The sequence below is a fragment of the Anguilla anguilla genome, chromosome 7 (assembly GCF_013347855.1).
Source record: "Anguilla anguilla isolate fAngAng1 chromosome 7, fAngAng1.pri, whole genome shotgun sequence".
NCBI lineage: Eukaryota > Metazoa > Chordata > Actinopteri > Anguilliformes > Anguillidae > Anguilla > Anguilla anguilla.
The window spans coordinates 2,253,875-2,276,706 of record NC_049207.1 but is presented as its reverse complement, the minus strand read 5'-3'; the positions used below and the strand labels follow the sequence as shown (position 1 = coordinate 2,276,706).

General features: G+C 44.4%; 1 protein-coding gene across 2 annotated transcripts in view; it reads left to right on the top strand.

Moving 5' to 3' along the window:
* Positions 1 to 15,044: 15,044 nt before the first annotated feature.
* Positions 15,045 to 22,832, top strand: part of LOC118232328 (LARGE xylosyl- and glucuronyltransferase 1-like) — an 80,899-nt gene continuing 73,111 nt past the window's right edge. For both annotated transcript variants that reach the window (XM_035427235.1, XM_035427234.1), the window contains exon 1: positions 15,045 to 15,179. The gene's annotated coding sequence lies outside the window, so the exon portion shown is untranslated. The remainder of the gene's footprint in view (positions 15,180 to 22,832) is intronic.

Sequence of the window (22,832 nt, the reverse complement as noted above, 5' to 3'; positions counted from 1 at the left end):
GGTCTTTTATATCAATGCCCTGTTAATCCCACCCCACGACACTGCAATAATAAACCTTGCCAGTCCTCCTTGTCAGAATTATGGAATGGGGAAAATAAATTCGAAATTGGGGGCAAGTTGTACACATCAGATCTTTAATCTGATTGGCTATCGCGCCGGGGTGCCTGTCACTTCTGGTCGGCTTCGCCGGGTCGCCTCCCGCCGCCAGCCATCCCAACAGACAGCCCTGGGGACGCGAAAAAGCGAATCTCATTAAAAATGAATGGGAGGCGATGCCATCGCCCGAGAAATTCGCTTCTCGTTGGAGGACGCGTGGCGTCACAATCGGTGTTCCCCGAGGATCCCGCGCATGAGCGGCTCCTCTCGTGCCGTCGCTTCCAGTTACGACCCCGGGCGGCCGCAGCGGACGGTTTCGGAGACGGTGCTGTCATTTTCTGCCCAAGCGAGTGGCGGGCGGACCGCGATGGTCCCCGAGGAGCGCTTCACCCTCTTCTCACCCCAGCTCAAAACAGCTCCCCCGTCATGACACGTCTTAGCTGCCCTGCTAAATACCGGGGGAGCTGTGCGGCTCGCGGACGGAGAGCAAAGCGCCTCGCTCCCCGACGCAGCAGGGATACAAAGCTGTCTCGAGCTTCAGTAAGAAAACAGAGCGGAAAAACAAAACCCAGTGTTCAGTAACACTAAGCGCGATGTGGCGCGTTCATTTGTCACTGGAAAGATAAATCTGATTTAGCCAAATTACTCGTCTCGGCTCTTACCGGGACGGCGCGGTAAGACATTCATAGATTCATTTACATTGGGAAACGCAAGTTTGTTTGATACGCAACGTGAATACTAAATGTTCCCTATGCCTTAGAAGCAGGGCCCCACTGTAATAAGCAACAAATTATGCTGTGTGCGAGGGAAAAAAGGTTGTCAGTGCCTTATCGACCTGAATGCAATGTAGCTTTTGTTAATAGAGAAGAGGCAGGAAATTGTAAGCATGGTGTCCGTCATATATAATACCAGCCTGAACAATGCTATACCGACAAATGCAAATTATGAAAATGCAAAAAAATGTTTTCCGGAGCTTTATTTCCATATATAATGTATGTGAATCACGCGCATATATTAAATTCAATCCTTGCATTGTCTGTGAGAACTGGAATCAATTAAAGGGATTTGTGAGGATATGAATGTCGTGCCTCCTGCTGTTATTGCTGAAGGGATAATGGTATCGATTGGATGCAGTCATAGCAACCGGTCCAAATATAGTTCGGTGATTTAGTAGATGCCCTGTTCGGTAAGTGAGTTGTTGGAGCATGCGAAGGACGGAACACTGAAGTCCTTGCATGAACTGGCCACTAATGAAACGATGCATAATCCTTATATGAGTCAGTGGTAGCCTAAATGTTATGTGACTAAGAACTCAATAATGTTAAATATGTTTCGGGGTTTTGGGGCTAAGACAGAGTGTACTCTCTGGGTTACGCTTAGATGTACCCTGGAGCTACGGTTAGGATGACTCAGGTAACCTAGCTCACATCCTGTATGGTGCAGGTGTTAATACTTAATAAAAACACAAATAACTGTATTATTTTCATTATTTTTACTTTTGAAATACCTTGTTCTCACATGAACGTCTGGCCACCTTGGTCTTGTTCTTCGTGGCACAACCATCAACTCTGTCTTTTTACAAAGTAAACACGACCCAAACTTAGGGCTCTGTTATTACCATTGGTTCCACTTCACAGCCCTAATACATGCATAATAATAATAATAATAATAATAATAATAATAATAATAATAATAGATTGTATGATAACAAATATGTCAGTAACAACTGTAGGCAATGACCTTCGAGTGACAGTGGTAAAGGCCAGCTGTTATTGCTGTTCCACAGAAGCTGCACATAAAAGCCGCCCGTCATTATTATTATTTTTACTGCATGACCCGTCCCCGTATGGCGGCTTTGCACTTTGACCTCTTTAACGGCCAGGGGAGAGAAACGTCTGGGGAAGATCCACGGGCTTTCGCCGCACAAGCATGCTAATTTATTGTCCTCCTCTCGTTTCATCGTTAGCTATCAACTGAAATTAGGGGCACTTTCACAAGGTGATAGAAGCGCCCTCGGGCTCTCTTGCTATAGATCCCAATTTGTCCCTTAATTTGATCAATTTGTGGCTGATTGAATTAGACTTGGGGGGGGGGGGCAGGAGAGGATTACGGGGAAGAATGCCTCCTGTTCTGGGAAAGGACACATTCAGTGAGCAGGCTATTAATGCACTGCCTGTACTGCTTTCAATTGCCAGAATATGTATTAAACAGAAACCACACACACGTAAAGCATGTATCCGCATAATGCATGCTGCAGAAGTCCATGGAGAAAAAGTGAATGCAGAAAGGCTTGAATGACTAACTCTTATATAAAACATCCACAGAGACGCTTTTGATTTTTACAAACCTAAACAGCCAATGGCTACACCATCACTCCGTCTTTAATGTAGTGATTGGGCCTGAGGGGAACGTGGCTCGGTTAGAACTGTAGTTGAAGATTACTTGAAAATGTGTTTGTTTTTTTTGCATTCAACTAATAATTATGTTGTGGGTTTGTATTGGAATTAAGAGTTTCCTGTGCTTTCAGATTTCCTTAGAAATCTGAAAATCTTCTGTGTAGGTGACTTTTTTTTCTCTGGACCAGCCAGAGACAGTTTTCCTAGAAGGATAAGCAGAAAGGTCATTTCATGGTGTGGCGATGGGGATACAGTGCCATAGGAGATAAATCACACTGCGCTGCATGATAGATACAAACTTTCATGCTAAAACAAAGGGCTTGATTCACTGTCTTTACTGGAGAACTCACAAAGCAAGGTTACTGAGTTAGCCGGATAACTGGACTGAAGTAAAACAGCTCTTTTTACTTCAGACCATGTTCCAGATTTAGGAGGGTTTCGGGTTTTACTCAGTGCAGTTATGCAGCTAACTCAGTATTCCTGCTTCCTGAAACAGGGCCCCCGGGTCATCAAATCACTCCTCAGTTCATGTGAAATGCTGACCTCTGTACCCTACTAACCATATTAAGGGGATATAAAATGGTTGCCGAGTGTTGTGGTTGAGATGATCCTTACAGTATCCCAACAATTGAATTAAACTGTGAGAACTCCAGAGTTTATGCATTATTGATAAACAGATGGGCTCTAACTTAAAAGCCCCTGGAAATGCGAGGAGTGGAGCTTCCTGTGACTAACGGTTCGAGTTCTGGAAGACAGGAGAAGCAGTGCCTGGCACCGGCATTGTGTTGGGAAATTGGAGATGGTCGTGCGAGGATAATGCGTGATGTGGGACACAGTCACACGGAGGTAATCGCATCACAGCCCTGCCGTATCCTACTCCGGCATGAAGGTCGTTATTTAAAATGACAAAGAGGGAGGGGTCTGGAAACAAAATGGGAAAATGTGCACTAAAAAAAACCCGAAATATTTTACCAGGGGATCATTTTCAAAACCTCATTGAGTTTTACTTTGGACGCGCTAAACGGACTGAGACCAGAGCTTTTGGCTGTGGATCACGCACAGACGATTGTTCATATACGCGGTTCTCACACTTTGGATGAGGATCCACTGGTGGGTTGTGGGAAGCGATGGGGTGGCTTGTGGGATGGCAGATGCGAGGTCATTCATCCCAGTAAAATTTAAACACTGCACCTCTTAAAATCCCTGCTCTAGTTATAGTGTTTATGGAGTTGTTGTTTTTAAAAAAAAAAATGTAAAAAATTATTCCCATATTTTAACACATCAGACTGAATTTTAATTAGGGGTAGCTCACAAACTGAATTTGCATGTGAAGTGTTTAGTGACCTCCAGAAGAACAACTGGTCCGCACCATCGGAAATGTGGTCAAAAGCTGTATTGCAGCTAATAAAGCAACATAGTGCAGTTTTGAGGTAATGAAGTGAGGTTGCAATAAGAAGTAATACTGATCCATAACATTAAGTTCCTAAAAGGATATTTCAGACATATCAATTATTGAAATTCAAGCCTTTTCGGCAGTTCTTGTATGTTGCTCTGGTTCATATGTCCATCTTTATTTTTAAGTGGGGTTCATCTTCAAATATTTACAGGGTTCTTCTGGAAACTGCATTTGTAATTCGATGCGCTGTAGAAATTACCCATGGATATCTCTTCCCCTTCCTAATTTTCTACAGTGTTTGGCATCATTATCTTCTCAGAAGCCGTTAGTTCCTTAATCACACAGCTCCACAGGTATCCAGAGAAGCTAATCTATTTGTACAAGCGTCTACGAAACCAGCCAAAGTAATGAAACTCTGGGTAGGCTGTTGGGGCAGAGAATGCAGCTTAGACAGATCCACCATGTTTGTCAGTCTCTATTGCGAAATTACTGCTCTCTGATTGGCCAAATACGTCTGTGAGCAGTATGAGCAGGAAGCGGTTAAATCCGACCTCACTCCTCTTTGCATCCGAGGCAGAATATGTTCTCCTCTCGCAGATGCTACCTATTAATTATGATCCGATCCTGGAATGGATGAAATCTTTCAAAACCCCACCTGCGGTCTTTCACTGATGTGTCACAGGGGAGCTGTGTTTGTATGGGCACGCGTTGGGCAGAGCAAGAAAGAGCAGCTTCTCTTATCACCAGGTGTCTCCTTGGAAGGTGTGCCAGCGTAAGTCCAGATTTTCCAGAACTACTTAAACGCGTACAAAGAAGTCGGATGGAAGCATAGTATAATGCTTAGGGAACCGCAAGGTTGCAGGTTCAATTCCTGGATAGGACAATGCCATTGCACCAGACCCTGTAATGCTTCACTTATATATCCAGCTATATTATCCCCATTTTAAATGCAAAAGCTGTGTGGGTCGCTCTGGAAAAGAGCGTGTGCTAAATGCCTGTAATGTACTCAACCACTGTTTAGTTACCAGAGTGAAGAATACTTTAGATGTAAAGTACCTGTCAAAACAGACCATGTGGGCTGATGGTAGTTTACTGTCTTTTCAGCTCTTCTGTAAAACGATGGAGGCTTTTAAAAAGAAAACTTGAAACCTGCTTCTGCTAAAAACTGTTGCCTTTCAATTTTTACTAGATCAAAATTAGGCATAAACCCACGCACACACTGAGATTTAACCCCAGAAGGCAAATTAGTAGGTCATTTGTATTGAATCCTTTCATGTCTGAACCCTGAATGTTCTTCCTTGAAAGTCCTGAATAATTCATATTTTTATTCATATTTCACTGCACTCACAAATGGAGGTTATGAATGAGTCTGGAAACTTTGTCCTCCCTCTTTCATAAGTGATTTGTGTTCCTCTGAATTTTGTGTCGGGGGTACAATTCACTGAGAAAGCGTAAATGATGCCATTAAAGATTAAACTAAGTCAGGCATCTTCGAATGAGTCTGGAGCCTTTCGGTGAAGATGGTTTTGTCTTAGTCTTTTATTGTCTCTTCAATGGACACTCCTGTACTTTGGTTAATGGTAATAGCAAATCACAAAGCATTTTTTCAATGTCACATCCAGGTAATTCCTGCCTGTGCTTGGCTCTGACTGTGGTCAGATATGTGGCCTCAGAATCACTTTGTAAATATATAAATATACAGAACAATAGACTGCTCCATCACACAGTAGTGACTGCTGAGTGACGAATCAGATCTCTCTCTCTCTCTCTCTCGCACTCTCTCAAATTCAAAATCGAAATGCTTTATTGGCATGAAATACATTAGTAAATATTATTAAAGTGTACACATAGAAATACAAGGCAGGCATAGATGTACTTTGCTGCTAATGGAGCTGTTGGATTTGTGATTTCTCTCTCTCTCTCTCTCTCTCTCTCTCTCTCTCTCTCAGTGTCTGTGTTTAATGGGAAATCGTTTTATTGCACTTTTGAATTTAGCAGAGCTGAGAAGCTTGTCATCCGATTTGAATATTTTTTGGCCATATGCACCTATTAATGGCTAGGATCACTGTCATGTTGTAAAAGATAACTGCTCAGTACCATCAAGAAATGATCACCAAAACCCTTGCCTTCTGAGGATGTGAATGCATTCCAGTTCATGCCAGGACCATTACATACACCCCACACCATTAGAACTCAGAGCCAATAGGAGAACTCCTAGCTGTGGAAACACTGTTGTGTTACGCAACCTATTTTTATATACACAACATCTAGTACCATGTTTCCACAGAAGACCCCATAGTGATTGTTGTCTAATGAGAGATGGAGTGACGCTAGCTTGGACTGAGAGTGAAGCCAGATGTAAGAGTGATCTAAGAGTGATGTAAGAGTTATACAGTTAAGAAGTGGAACAGCCTCAAACCTGTCCACTCAGAAGAAACCTGAAAACATCCCCAGCAGCAAAAACACGTGGCCCATTGCAGCCATGGAAATAATAGATGTTGTCACAGCTAAATATTTTATTAATATCCCATCTCAGCTCGGCAATATGTTGTGTTATCCTGAGTAATAACAAAACAAAAGCAACTACAACAACAGGACGACAGACGACATCGATGATGAAGTTGATGATTTATCTATATTTATTTAGCGTCTCCCTGTATCATTCCAATGTATTATAAAGGAAACATTCTACACTATTGTAGACAAATGCAACTGATATCATACTCAGAGGCAATGTGAGAGTGAGATAATGTGATCTTTTCCAAGACACAGAATCCCATTATCGACTTAGATTGGGAAAAAACGTAAAGTCCAAGTTTTTTTTTTTTGATACAAAGAAATTAAGTCCTATTCATTCTCACAAATTCCCGTTCATTTACAGAAATATTTCCCATTTTTGAACTTTCTGGAATTTTGTAACCCTAAAACTGACCAAAAAGCCAAGATCCAATTGAAATTCCAATTGCAAACCCCACATGCTTTTTTATTGCTTGCCCTTAACAGATGCTTTTTTTCTGGCAACTGGCAGGATGTGACATCAAGTGGTTGATTTGAAGACTTCCTGTCCCCAAGAAGCAACAAAAATGGAGTGTAAAAAAAAAATTGCTTTGGTATGAAAGAATATAAATTCTTAGCACACAAATACAGTTCATTGCCAGCATTGTTTATTTTATACAGCCTTCTAAAGATGAGCAAATCTTTGGCAATGTTGTATATGATTTTTTTGCGGGAACTGTATATCATCAACTCACTGGCTGACTTCTGGAATTTTCTGGAGTTGGCTCATATACCGGTGCAGCCGTAAAATAAGAGGTTTATCAGCACAGAAAGGCTGAAAAACTACAATGGGATTTATTATCAGCATGGAGCTCTGCAGTTACTGTTAATATATTCAGATGCATGGAGGAAAAATTGTACCTTGGCTAATAAAGAAATAATTACCAAAAGCAGCCTACTCAATCACAAATGATAGTGACACAGAATGTTCATGGAAGACTAAACTTTATAGTGAATGTACCAAGTAGTTAGAGTACAAGATAGGAAAACTACTGAAGAAAATAGTAAAAGTTTGAAGTTTAACTCTGTTAACACTGGATAAAAAATTCTTAGCACATTAATGCACATCAATTACAATAGTAAGAGACAAAGACATTCTTCTAACCCATTTGTGATACTCTGGGAACAGTACGCTGTCAGTTAAGCTCATTGTGTCCTGAGGACTAGCCATGGTGCCACAATGCATCTCTACAATTGATCATTTGCAGTACAAAGAGCAGCACGTCTCTCTTCTCCAGATGATGTCTCTCTTGTTTATTTCACATCGCTAATGCACTTATTTGAGGTTTTGAACCTCAGGCACAACCTGTGAGGCGACCGTGCTACCCACTGCACTACCCCTCAGTGACACATTTAAACACACAGCTCAATCCAGCCCTGCATTTGAGCGCATGAGAGAGAGAGAGAGAGAGAGAGAGACTTAGCGGGAAAATGCGTGTAAGCACAAGTCTGAATCCAGCCCTTCATCTGTTGAAGGGTTGTTTTTTTTAGATAACAGAGGACACAGGCAAAGCATGTTTTAGCATATGTATGACACACACACACACACACGGCCTCTGCAGGGGGGGTTAACTGCACCCCCTTATTTCCTGCATCACCACTGGGGGGTCTGGCAATCCAACCCCCCCTCCCCATCCACCCCCCACCCGTTTCCGTCAGCTAGCAGCCAGCCTGCGAGCACATTCCCAGCTCGTGCGTTTGGGGCGGAGATGATGAAGATTTACAGCGCTCGTTTGCGCCAGACCCCCAGGACTGCCACCTCGCCGCAGAGTGGCTTCGAGGACGCGGCGGGACGGGCAGCCAGCCGCTCGTTTGGAGGAGGAGTCCACGCTAAAATGGAACCCGATGCCGGGCGCATTATCTCTGGGAAAAAGTCCCTGTTTGGAAGAATAAATCTGCACGCTGCGTTCGCTGAGAGGGCGCCGACGGCAGATCAGAAAAAGGACCCTCAGGCATCTCTTAAAATGCATGTCTAACCGAAGCATGAAATTAGAGGCCAACTTCTCCCCTAAAATCTACTTTTTATTTTTATCCACTGTAATAAATATTCACACAATCCTGCTTTCCACAATCTATAGTGTACATGACATGATGATGGTCATGATGATGATGGTCATGATGATATCTGCAAGGTTCCAGGCACTAAAATTGGTTTCGCTTTAAACTTCTTTATGAGAGTGTCATAATATAATTTGGAAAAAGGGAAATAATTATTCCAGTTTGAGGCGACCCCACCTTTTAGTGAAGGAAGAACATAGGCAGCTGTCCATACTTAAAACACTTGAATTAAAGACATGCACTGCAGGCTCAGCAATAATATCAGGTGCTACCTGTAACAGGTAGGGATCCAAATGGTCAGGTCAATCGGGTCAGCAGGAAATATCTTTCAGAGCTTTACTGTCCTGATCAACGAAAATGGGCTTAAAGCCAAAAGTAATAGGCATGGTTGTAACATAATTAATGAGATGGTCGAATGGCTGTTAGAGCTCTCAAATGAAGACTTACAAAATTATTGTTAAAATAACTGGCTATATCCACTTTATTTTTAATATTCCCTGCGTTCACCAGAATATGTTCAGGGAGGCTGTAAGGACGATGATAAAGATCTGATTACTTTCCAGAATTTCCAAGCGTCGTTGAGGTTTTCTGTGAGAAAGTTAAGATAATACTTTGATTTACTGCTCCTAGCCAATGTAGTATGCTTGGATCTGAAATCCCAGAAAGTAGTCCAATCAACGGAGGAATTTATAAAGTCTACCTTTGTCCCAGAATGCATTTCTCAACTGAATGAACTTCGACATGCCGTCTGAAAAGCAGGGATTGTCCATGCTATTGGCTCTAAAATATTTCAACGTGAGCACGTTCGTTTCGCAACTGACACAAGTGCTAATTGAAAATAACCCCATGCAATGTCAACATCTGGGATCGGACTGATACTATTTCAATTACTGGGGAATGAGTCTAATCAATTAACAGTAAATCTAATTACGTTTATTGGTCAATGCAAAGCAATTTATAGCCTGTTTTGGTGTGTTTGGAGGTCAGAGAAACTCATGCTTGGACCCGGTCAGCTGCTAAAGAGTCAGGTTTTATGTTTTATTTGGTGGAATTGACATCAGAGTTGCTTTCTGAATGCCTGATACATCCCTTATGAGCTCATGGTGTTTTTATATTTATATTTGCATTCCACTGGTTCAGAGTTGCGCATCTGTTTTGGCCTGTAGCCCCAAACCAAGGCCGTATCACAGCCAAGTTTGCGCCTTTTGCCACCGTTGCCCCTAGTTGCCCCTTAGTTGCTCCTTGTTGCCCCACAGTTGCCCCCTAGGCACCAGTTGCCATCATTATACATGTGGGGTCACAATATCGGGTAGGATTTGAAAAGCCCTGTATTAGATGCACCAGGCATTAGACACCAAAGCTCTTGTCAGACTCGTCCAACACCCACCCCTCTTTCTAAGTCCCCAAGATCGCTTCTTGCAGCCAAGGCTGCCAAAACAATGGGAAACGGATACGCTGAGATGGTAATTGCTTAATTAACTCAGGAACCATCCGTGCAGAAGCACCTGCTTTCAATACACTTCACATCCCTCTGTTACTCAAGTCGTTCCTTTATTTTGTCAGTTATCTGTACAACATAATAACGCTAATATTGCATTACATTTTACACTTGGCAGAGGGTGATACATAAATTTTTGTATATGAATACGTTCATAAATATTCAAGAAGCACCTGGGCATTTAGCACAATATTATTTTGCACCCTTGCTAGCCAGGCTAGGATAGTTAATACTTAAGCAAGCTATGTTCACAAACAAAAAGTGAAACCTTCATAAGTAGGTGCGAGAAAGAATCATGTGGAATAGAGCAACTGCATTACAAAATGACTGACATTACATTTCAGAATATTTTCTTGACCACCTGGGCATTACAGTTGACTTATTATTTTCAAATTTCCTATTCAGTCTGTGAGCAAAATATCTCGCTTGTTGGAAATCCACTTGGTTCACACTGAAAACAGAATACTCCTTCCTCTTCATCATTTTTTGTAGATTTCCTGGACAGTATATCCCCTGGCCTCTTCATCTCTGCTTTCTGAAAAACTGAACAGGAATTTACTGAGAGAGAAAAAAAAGAAGCTTTGTTCCCCATTGCTTTTCATCACTTTTAGCTTCAATAATGCTTACATCCGCAAAAACAATATGTATATAGCCTTGCCTCTGGACTACATTAAAGATGAAGCACAGCGTATAAAAATTGGTTGTGGGTAGAAATATTTCTTGAAAATGAACCTTACAAGTGTCTCCAAGCGCATGAAAAGCTCTTCTGAGGCTGATTTATATCATTATGTTGCATCCAGCACATGGAACTTACTTTTTTTATTGCAACCACTTTCGGTTATGTCATTTGCAGTTATTTTCTCTAGTCAAGTGAACACCATTAACGCCAGTAAAAACGTTACATAATTATGCTTAAAAACTCTCATACAGTATGTAGAGCGTCACTTGTTTTTTTTTTTTGACAGGAGAAAAGAATGTGGCAACATTCCTGTAGAACGCTAGCAGCCAAAAGACAGATGGCTTACTGGGAGAAGAGAAATTAGGGGTAATTAGCAAAAGGCTGTAATCTGCAGATGCATCTCGCAGTAGCTAATGAGCGAGAGGATTGTAAAATTTGAGAGAGGAGCAGAATACAGTACGGAGACCAGGAGGTGCTGGGTACACCTTGCTGCTGTCGCTTACCATGGAAACCCCATCCATTATCTATAACTGCTTATCCTGGGCAGGGTCCATCCATTATCTATACCCGCTTATCCTGGGCAGGGTCCATCCATTATCTATAACTGCTTATCCTGGGCAGGGTCCATCTATTATCTATAACTGCTTATCCTGGGCAGGGTCCATCCATTATCTATACCCGCTTATCCTGGGCAGGGTCCATCCATTATCTATACCTGCTTATCCTGGGCAGGGTCCATCCATTATCTATAACTGCTTATCCTGGGCAGGGTCCATCCATTATCTATACCTGCTTATCCTGGGCAGGGCCCATCCATTATCTATACCCGCTTATCCTGGGCAGGGTCCATCCATTATCTATACCCGCTTATCCTGGGCAGGGTCCATCCATTATCTATACCCGCTTATCCTGGGAAGGGTCCATCCATTATCTATACCCGCTTATCCTGGGCAGGGTCCATCCATTATCTATACCCGCTTATCCTGGGCAGGGTCCATCCATTATCTATACCTGCTTATCCTGGGCAGGATCCATCCATTATCTATACCCGCTTATCCTGGGCATGGTCCATCCATTATCTATACCCGCTTATCCTGGGCAGGGTCCATCCACTATCTATACCTGCTTATCCTGGGCAGGGTCATGAGGGGCGTGCTGGAGCCTATCCCAGCATGTATTTGGCAGGAATACACCCTGGACAAGCTGCCAATCTATTGCAGGGCACACACACCATTCACTAACATACTCATTCTATTTTAGAGTCTCCAATCAGCCTAACCTGCATGTCTTTGGACTGTGGGAGGAAATCCACACGGGCATGCATAACCCCACACAGAAAGGCCCAGGCCGGATTCGAACCCAGAACCGTCTTGCTGTTAGGCGACAGTGCTACCCACTGCAGCACCTACCGTGGAAATGTCTTCCTGTTTCCATCCCCAGGCTGGTTCCAAAGTTTTCTATTATGGCTTAGCTCGATGGCGAGTCTTCCCAGCCGTGTACAATCGCCGGATTGTTTGTGGAGAGCATTTCTTAAACTGTGGGTCGGGACGCAAAATGGGTCGCGGGAGTGTATGAGGAGGGTTCCTGAATGAGTCTGTAGTCCAGCAGGTTGGGCTAGTGTATGTATTTTATGGGTCCCCGAAAGGTACTAAATTTCTAATTTGAGTCCCAATATTAAAGAAGTTTAAGGATCAGTGTTCTTGGGTAAAAGCAGAGCAATATTTTTAAGAACTCTCTAAATTTTCTTTCTGTTTCACAGACAAATAAGCCAATGAGCAAAAATAACAGATTTCGCTCTACCGTTATCATGTATACCATTACCACGCACAGTGTATATATGGAGAGACCGTCTGTACGGAGTGAAATTGTGGTCTTCTGCTGCTGTAACCCATCCATTTCAAGGTTCAGTGCATTGTGTGTTCAGAGATTCTCTTCTGCACACCACTGCAGTAAACAGCTGTTATCTGAGCATGTGTGGCCTTTCTGTTAGCTTGAATGAGTCTGCCCATTCTCCTCTGACCTCTTTCATTAACAAGGTGTTTTCACCCCCAGAACTGCCGCTCACTGGATGTTTTTTGTTAATCGCACCATTCTGTGTAAACTCTAGAGCCTGTAGCGCATGAAAATCATTTCTGAGATGGAGGCACAATTTCTGCCACCAATAATCATACTACAGTGCAAGTCACTTAGATCACGCTATCCATCTTTCTACAAATTTGAATGTGTGAGTACTATTTATTTGCACTTATGAAAGATTCTAAATGATAAACTACAGTGAACATGGACAAGTGAAAGGTTTGGGCACCTTGTCAGGTAGCACACAGCAACGCCTCCTGTAGCTCACCAATAACAACTTCCAAACATGTCCTGTAGCCGGCCACTGTACGTCTCTCTCTTCTTTTCTTCTTTTCGGGATTTCCTCTCACGCTTCCCCCAGCAGAATTCCGCTGGCAGGGGTGCATTCGTAGGCGTCTTGTTTGCCAGCTTGAGATCTCTCCGCAGATTTTCAATAAGCCTCAAGTCAGGCGCACTGCGATGGCCATTCCGAAACCTTCCGTCTTTCCCTCCAGTGATTACTTTGTGTGTGATTTTGAGACATTCTTGGATTTATTGGCTTTCTGAAAGAATCATGTTTGGCCAGGTTTGAGCGATAGATGCACCCCCCTCCATCTCTTTTTTTTGGGGGGGGGGGGGGGTCTCTTTCATGATGATGATGATGATGAAAAAAATGAATACAACATGTAGGTGCACACATTCTGAGTGACAAGACAAAAAGGACAGGGGCTTTAACTCTTTTTAAGGAGATGAACTTATAACATGATATCCACCCAGTTACATCATGTTAATAACAAGATAAGCCTCAACGCATTTTAAATTTCAGAACATGTGTATAAAGATAAGGAGTAGCCTGTCCGCTTCTATGGAGAAATCACGGTACGTTGTGGAAGTAACGAATACAAAAGACTATAACTTATATGCCACTGGAATGTACACTAATAATGCGATAGACTTGCATTTCCCGAAGTAAGGTACACCTCTGAGATCCTTCTTTCCTAAATCCAATCCATATTTTGCTTCAAACCTGGTAGAGAGATTGGAGGGGCAGCGGATTGGACAATTCTTGCATGTCGGGACCGGAGGAGGCTGGGATAACGGATTTCTATATATGGGAGGACACCTCAGAAAGGCAGTACACATCCATGGCAACTGCCACGGTCCTTAAAGTCCGTAATCATGGGCTCCGAAAAATCCGGAGGTGGAAACTGATTGCCGCCATCAAAGAAGGGCTTCGCATTCGATTATTTAAAGTTAGGATTGCTGCGCCTGGTAGAGACGTATCGCAGTCGCTGACATTTAATCGCGACATCAGAAACGTCCGCTGCAATTGAGAAGAGCGTTCTGTCATGACTAGCAAGGCACGAGGATACAATCCAAATTCCGCATCCTCTCGGGGATCTGTGAAATGAACTCTTTTCTTCTTTGAAAATCAAGGCCAGTGGGTATTAGGCTAGCACAAGGACACTGGCTCTTTTCGCCTGCTTTAGAAAATGAACTCTTCAACGGAAGTCAGTTGTCACAGGCAGTTCAATCGGTGCAATTTTACGAGCTTCTGAAAACAAGATTATGCTCTCTAAACTGGACGAAACAAACGGTATTGGTTATGTTAAAGATATGGCTTGCTAAAGAAATACCCGAGGCATGCGCGGGAGATTATTCCCAGGTTAAGTCAGGGCAAGGTAAAATAAAATAGAAGAGGATCGCTTGTGTCCTCACGTCTTCGGCGGTTAATCATTAGAAAGTGTGCTTACCTGGTGAAGAAAAGTGGTGGTGTTCAGGCTCCCAGGCAATGTGATTTGGAAAAACTGCGCAGTTTGAGCACTGACAAAGCGTCCCTTGTTATCGGTAGGATCAAGTCTTCGTGAATGCCGTTTTTTTTGTGTGGATGGACTTGACGAAACACAACGCCGTGTTAAATCCGTATCAGAGGAGAGCTTGTGTTTTGGAGCATCTTATTGGGGGTATGTTCAAACTCTAAGTCATTCCCGAGATGGTAATATATTTTCAGAGTGGCTACGCTTCTGATGCTCTCAGCTCCTGGTAGCAGCGCAGTGCCTGAAAACGGCCGCTTCTATTTCGGTGACTCAACTGCAGTGGGTTAGTTAGCGAGCTATCCGGGAGAAGAAACTCTTGATGCCCTATTCTAACCTGATTGCCTCCGAACAAAGTTAATCATCGGGAAGTTGCAAAGATTAATCTGTGCATTAGCTAACATGCCTTTGGAAACGTCTTCGCTTGATTTACAAGATTTAAAATAACAGTCGAGAAAATCTATCAAGCATTGGCGCTAGGTAGAGTGCAGCGGCTGTCTCGGACCTGTTCAGGCTCGCGAGGTCCTGAAACCACCGGATGCACCGACTTTCCTTTGGATGATTGCTGAACCCAACCGTGCATCGCCGGGCATTCGGTGGGCACAGATCGGACGGGGTTTCTGTTCTGAAGGTAAGCTTCCAAGTTCCAACATCAAACGACACCCCATTCATTTAACGCAGCCGTGATTAGTCTCGCCGAGCGTATCTTGGATAGCAGAGCAAACAAGTCAAATAATAACATTTCTCTCGGAAATGCAGATCTGACGAGTCTGCTTATTTTGAGTAATACACGCAGTGCATTCATGTTGTCATGTTGTTTTAAGTACAATGCAAAAATAAACCCACAGTACTTTCTCTCTTGTTGTCAGCTGACGCGTTTTACGCCGTGTGACTGCCAGCGTTATAACTTTTGTCTGAGCAGATGTTCATGTATTAACTTACCAATAGCGAATCGGGTTGGGAGAGCCCCACTATACTTCCTGTAATGTCTCTCCTGAAGCCGCTTACAGAAGGGTTTCACATTCGGTCCTGGAGGTCGACTGCGCACAATGGTTTTATTACGTAAAGCCAATCTCTTAAGGTTGTTGAAAATGTGTGGAAGTTCTTGCCTAAAGCTTTACGTCAGCTTACTATAACACAATACAGCACATGGTTTGCTTGCTGCTATTTGCTTTGTATTTGAATTCCTTCAAGTGTCAGGTTTAGTGTCAGTGACCAGCTGTCCACATTTCAGCAGGTTAGGCAATGTGACTCCAGTCATCAGTTTCTAGTACAATCAGTTTCAATGTAGTTCTCTAAAGGAATTGTTTGACATATAGAACATTACAGAAAAAGAAAGCATTATTTTTAAAGTCCTAGAATGCACATATGGGACAGTTATTCAGGGTATGCATATATTTCTGATATGATATGGCTTTAAGTGGGTAAGTGGACATTAAATGTGTACTGTTAATAATACAGCTCGTTATAATTGGTCCCAAGCGTGGGTGGTACAAAACGCAGCACACACACAGTGGGGTCTCCAGGTTGCCCAGACTCACCAGAGCCAGCTTTTTGTAGATTTCTCCCGAATCGTCTTTGAAAACGGCACCAAATTTCATTTTAATGGCCAATTTGTGCGGCCTGGCTTTCAGAAAGACTCGGCTGAGCTCCACAGAAGCTGAACACTGCGTAGGTGAGGCATGGAAACCTCACCCGAGTTTCACCGGAAGAAATTTTTTGAGTCCGTGTAAATAGACACAGATGACCGTGCTATCTGTCTTCATGTTGTCAGCGAGCAGGCGGACTGCAAATAGCCTAGACCAGGGCAATTAAACAAAAGAATATCAAAACTTACCCTAGCGTCCTCGTACTGATGAAATCCTGCTTAACGATGCGATAATTTGGATAAATGCACAACCTTTCTGTTTGCCCAGGAGCTTGCCTGTAGAGCTTTCTTCTGTGTCCTCCAATTTAATCTAAAACGAGTACAGCCAATCACAGCTCTTTCACCGGCATGCACCTGTTGGCTTGTTTTTTATTTTTGAAAAAGTGATACAAGTAATTTGATTGGACAACAGATAAAAATGGACGTGTAGGAACATTCAAGTGGCAGCTATTTGGGTTTGTTTTGGTTTTTTTTTTGACAAACACGTGGCAGTTTCTATGAACTGCCGAAAATCTGTATAAACTTCTGACCGGAACACAACTAGCTTTTTGACCAGCTTAAACGCCACCGTGCGGTTCAGTGTGATGAGCGTACAGGCCAAAAGAGTCGGGGGCCAAAAAAGGGCATGTGTGACAAGGGCACTGATGTCTTAAGAAACCAACAACCCACTGCGTCGGCATTTACAAAACCAAATCCAGGCCTCAGATCATCTGCCAGTGGAATTGAATGACGCATCACGTAGGCTACATTACATTACATTACATTACAGGCATTTGGCAGACGCTTTTATCCAGAGCGACGTACAACAAAGTGTATAACCATAACCAGGAACAAGTCTGACGAAACCCCTAGAGAGAAGTACCGGTCCAAGTGCAGGGAACAACCGCATAGTTCAACTTGGACCCTGAAGGTTAAACTGATTAACACTAACACAACGAGAACGTCAACAACGCAGTCTATGGAAAAAATACAAGCAGTAGTTAAGACAGTTAATGCACCTAAGGCACCTAAGGCTACCACACTGCAAAGAGCAGGTCTCCTCTCTTCACGAATTGGCCCCAAGGTTATGGTACGCGGTCGACCGGAGAGGCACGGTATCATCACGCCAGTATTTCTCTACGAAAGATGTTTCTGAATCTGTACACGAGCTGCCCCGGCAAATCACCGGTCAAGTTGAAAATTGTGAGTGTCTCTCAACAACGTCCGACCTGCGGTCGAGCGCAGTGATGGAGCCGCATGCGAGCTTGACCTTGCGCTACTTTGACGCTCACAAATGACTTGCCTCCCAGAAGAACAAATCTGAATGGTAATTAACCAGGGACTGGGAGACTCGCTAACGCATCGCAACGAACTGAAGCAAATCTTGTGAAAGCCACTGACTTGAACGAATGGGCCAGACTTCAGTTTGGAGATGAGTAAATGAGAGCTCATAAAATCTATTTGTGGGGCATATTTTCATTAAACCTTTCCAAGTTGTGCATAAAACTAGCCTATTAGGGCATTGTAATGTTGCAAAATGATATGGGTTAATATTGCTATGCTATATTACTTGCTTTTCATATTCATATTTAATGTTTAAATTATGTTTACATTTTTTCAGTTTATGTGGCAGTTCTACAATACCTTATAATTAAACTACCATGCATGCATGTTTTTCTTCTGTAAATTTTATTAAACTCTTTTTCTTTGTAGTTTTTCTTCAGAAAATGCTCTGAAGCCCTCATAGATTGGGCATTAGGGATGTGTAGAAAGGTGGAGAACGTTTTCCTATTGCTGGGTAGAGGAGGAGGCCCTTGTTCAAGCACAGGCGGATGAAGACTCCTGATAGTCGTAAGAGTGTTTTTGGAGCAACAGAAGGCAGTAAGGCAATAACACAGATCCTCTCGGCTGATAGGAAGTCTGGTGAGATATTGAGGTGCTAGAATCCATTAACAGAGCACTGAGCCCTGTCATGGAGAACTAACAGCTACACTTTCAGGAGAAGCTCCGAAGCCCGTCCTGTGTGTCCTCAACTCAAACGGCTTCGCAGTGGAGGAGACCGATGCGGACCTCCCCAAGTCCAGGCAGACATCTTGGACGAGAAGTGTACCAGCCCTGACAACAAGGCCATGCTCAACACAACCAGTTTTCTTGAAACCAGATTCAAGGTTAAAGGCACAACAGTGCCCAGTGTTCTCGAGATCAAAACTGAGAGCGAGAGGCGGAATGGAGTCCGCATCACCCCGTGGGGGGGGGGGGGGGGGCAGCATAGGACCCCAGATAGCTCAGAGAAGGAAGAGGTCCAGAGAGTCGTTTTCGGGGCCAAACAGTGTCACCTTCAACACCTCCCTCAGCTCTGCGGGAAAGAACAGAATCAGAGACACACAGCTCCCTGGATCCCCTTCGCTGGCTAGCGGAAGCCATCCGCTGGCTTAGAGGAAGTCGCATCAAATCACCTCCCCAGCATTCACCGAACTGGCACAGGAATATCTGTTTTTTTCGGGCGTAAGCTCACCTTCTGTCTGAGTATTAAACGTGAGCAGAAGCACAGTTACATGCTGTCAGTCATCTTGAAAACCAAAGTCAATATGTTGGGTTTTATAGATGAAAATCTTACGTAAGATAAGCCCATAGTGGATGTTTTCTTTGGATTACAAGTATACCAAGAAAGTGTATTTCAAACTGTTGATATCCTTTATGTTCTTATATATAAATAGTCTCAATAAATGTAAGTGTGGAAAAATATGTATCATTCTTTATTTTCTTGTGTACGTTTCACTGGATCATCTATCACTGAATAATTCATATCTTATCTAAAATTGATTTGACACACTGATTTAAAATGATGGCAGCTTGATTGTTATTATGCGTAAGTATCACTATCATGGGAATTTACTGAACTTATTGCCACATGAATTTCTGTCCACATCCAGTTTCAACATGATTCCGATGCTGGTTATGTCATCAAAATCACTGTTGATGTCTGACAGAGTCCTGGGGACGCTGCGTAATTAAGTGGACCATTGACTTCTTATTTGGGGGTCACCGGCACCTCAAAACAGCCGCATTATTGCCCGTTGCAACAAGCCGCTATTGAAATGCGATTATGGCGGATGTTTTCCGAGGTAATTGCTTGCTGGAGGAAGCTGGGGTACTCGGCTGTGACCCGAGTTTATGGGCAACGAGATTAAATGAGGAACGCCGGCCCTTCGGACGCCGATCCGAAGACCTCCGACCGGCCGTTTCCACGGCGCTCTCGCCCAGCTGGTTCTCTGAAAATCCGGCGAACGCCAGATTTTTAACCGCCTGTTTATTGCGGGATGATCGATACCGTGATTTATCCTCATCTGAGGAAGGATTCGGCGCGCCGCGCCTCAGCCGGGGAAAAGGCCCCGGCAGGGATTCCTGTCTCAGTGGGATGAATAAGCTCTTTCTGTGCTAAACTGATCTGAGATCCTCTGTCTTCAGAGGAAGGGGGGATTGCCCCGTTCTCCCCCCAGTGCACCCGATAAAGGCGTCTGTGAGTGCCGAGCGCTGTGGCATCTGTGAGTGTCGAGCGCTGTGGCATCTGTGAGTGCTGAGCGCTGTGGCGTCTGTGAGTGCCGAGCGCTGTGGCATCTGTGAGTGCTGAGCGCTGTGGCGTCTGTGAGTGCCGGGCGCTGAGGCGTCTGAGTGCCGAGCGCTGTGGCGTCTGTGAGTGCCGAGCGATAAAGGCATCTGTGAGTGCCGAGCACTGAGGCGTCTGTGAGTGCCGAGTGCTGTGGCGTCTGTGAGTGCCGAGCGCTGAGGCGTCTGTGAGTGCCGAGCGCTGAGGCGTCTGTGAGTGCCGAGCGCTGAGGCGTCTGTGAGTGCAGAGCGCTGTGGCGTCTGTGAGTGCCGAGCGCTGTGGCGTCTGTGAATGCCGAGCGCTGTGGCGTCTGTGAGTGCCGAGCGCTGTGGCGTCTGTGAGTGCCGAGCGCTGTGGCGTCTGTGAGTGCCGAGCAGGCATCTGTGAGTGCCAAGCGCTGTGGCATCTGCGAGTGCCGAGCAGGCATCTGTGAGTGCCCAGCGCTGTTGTCTCACCCACCGTGTAATTGCACATTTCATCTGTGGGCAGTGTGTGTGGAGATATAGCATTAGCATACCATACTGTACATTATTCATCTGACTGGAAGACTTCATACTGATAATGGTGTGTGTGTGTGTGTGTGTGTGTGTGTGTGTGTGTGTGAGAGAGAGAGAGAGTGAGAAACAGTGACAGAGATAGAGAGAAAAAATGCAGTGTGGGTTTCTATTTCAATTATATTACTGGAAATAACTGTGCAAGAGGGAGTGGTTAAACATATCCAGTTATGGCCCAGATTGTGTTTTCCGTCACTGTGGGGATTGGCGGGTAGTCAGTCTGTGTTTCGCTGCTGGTGAAGGGTACGCTGTGCATCGCAATGAAAGGGACATTTTCATTTCATGTCATTTTATTAAGAAATGGAAAAAACTTTCCTGCTTTTTGAACTGCCCCTCCACCCCCGCCACCTCCCCCCCCCCCCCATTCCCACGCACACACGCACAACACCCCCCCACACACACATAAAACACACACACACACACACACACAAATGCAAGCATTAGAAAGCTCAGTTTGCAGTCCCAAAGTCCCGTTTTTTGGAGCGTGGTGCAGCAGATAAGTTAGTTTTGACTGCAGTTCTGCTGGAGATACTCTGCTGGCCCAGTGCCCTGCAAGACTGCCTGGGTTAACTGGCAGGAATATTCACATTCCATCTCAGGAATACCCACATTCCATCACCAGGAATATTCACATTCCATCATCAGGAATATTCACATTACATCCCCAGGAATATCCACATCACATCCCCAGGAAAATTCACATTCCATCACCAGGAAAATTCACATTCCATCGTCAGGAATATCCACATTCCATCATCAGGAATATCCACATTCCATCGTCAGGAATATCCACATTCCATCGTCAGGAATATCCACATTCCATATGGCTTTCCGGCAAACCGGGTTTTTTTTTTTTTCCCAAACACAGATGGCAGTTATTGAGCGTTCCCTCAGTGTAATCTCTGACTCTCAGGTACGCGGTTGAAATGGTCCTTTTCCGCTGGCTTTGTCTTCCTGCTGAGGCGTGGCGGCACCTGCGGGCCGTCCCGAGGGCATCCCATTACTGCCTGCTGGGAAAACGGCCAAAAAATATGCAGTAATGACTCTTATTCAGCCATTATTCACAGTTTACACATCTAAATGGCTGGAACGTTTTTTATTTATTTATCATCCATCTATCCATTATCTATACCCGCTTATTCCTGGGCAGGGTCGTGAGGGATGCTGGAGCCTATCCCAGCATGCCTTGGGGGAGAGGCAGCAATACACCCTGGACAGGCCAGCAAGTCTATCGCAGGGCACGCACACCCTTCACGTTATTTATTTATTATTTCTGCTGCCCTGAAGGGGCGAGTCTGTGAGCCTTTGAGAGACTTTGAGTGACGGGCAGGTGTGTCATTCGCAGACACATTCTCAGAGCAGGATCTCCCTGATTACGGTGCGTGAGCTGGGGCAGTTTGCAGGGGTCAAGCGCAGAGGCGCGTGCGGTGAACCGTACCGCGGCGGTACCGCGGATGCCTGATTGTACGCTGGCGTTCAGTACAGCCTTGGTAATTACACTCCTCCAGGTCACCTGACCGTGCTGCTAGTCTGCAGAGATAGAGAATTCCTGCCCGCACTCTTATGAATTGACTGAGCATGTTGCAAGGCTGGTGGGCTTAAATGGCATGGGATTTTTTTTAAACGGGGGAAAAAAAAAATCAGGGACAAAACTTGGATAATAAAGGGATATTTACACTACCAGCAGATACTTTCTGTAGATCCTGTAGCATTACAAAAACATATAAAACACACAGCAAGTATAGAAAGAATGGCAATCAAGTTTGAAACAATTAAGGTCTTCCATATAATTATATTGCAATAATGTAACTAATTACATGCTACAGATAATTGCGATGAATTAGAGAGTCTGATATTTAATGATTCGCAGGTTGTTTCGAAGACAGAGACGGGCTGGCTGATGGGTTAATTGCCCTCAGCCTTCATCCTGGAAGGCTTTGAGATGCGCCCTTTAATATTCGCCAGGCACGGCGTGTAACCCGTCTCGTTTTCAGACAGGCAATTCAATGAAGTGGATTTTTTTTCCTTTCTTCTTTTTCCCGTGGACAAATAATGAATCGTGTGGGGCGCACGCATTAATCACCAGGAGAGGAAGGTCTGATGGCACCCCGGGGCCATCCATCACTCCCGAGAGTGCGTCATGACAACGGGACTTCCGCCGCCGTCGCTGTAATTCCGCGAAATATATTTGTGTTTTCCGTAGCACTCAATTACCAGCGTGCATTAGGGATTGAAATTGATCGGACCGTAAAACCTTTGTAGGCAGTCCATGTGGCGCTCAGTTTTACCATGGAGGAGGCTGAATATACGTATAGTACAGTGCGATACAGTAGCCTACAAGGCAACATTGAGTCGCCTCTCTCATTCAGTGGACAGCTCGGCAAAATGGCACACACCGAGGGGGGGGGGGGGGGGGGGGGGGGGGGGGAACGGTAGGCTAATTGGTGGCATATTGGGGAGACATGTGGCTTATGTTGCATTGGTGTGCACCACGGT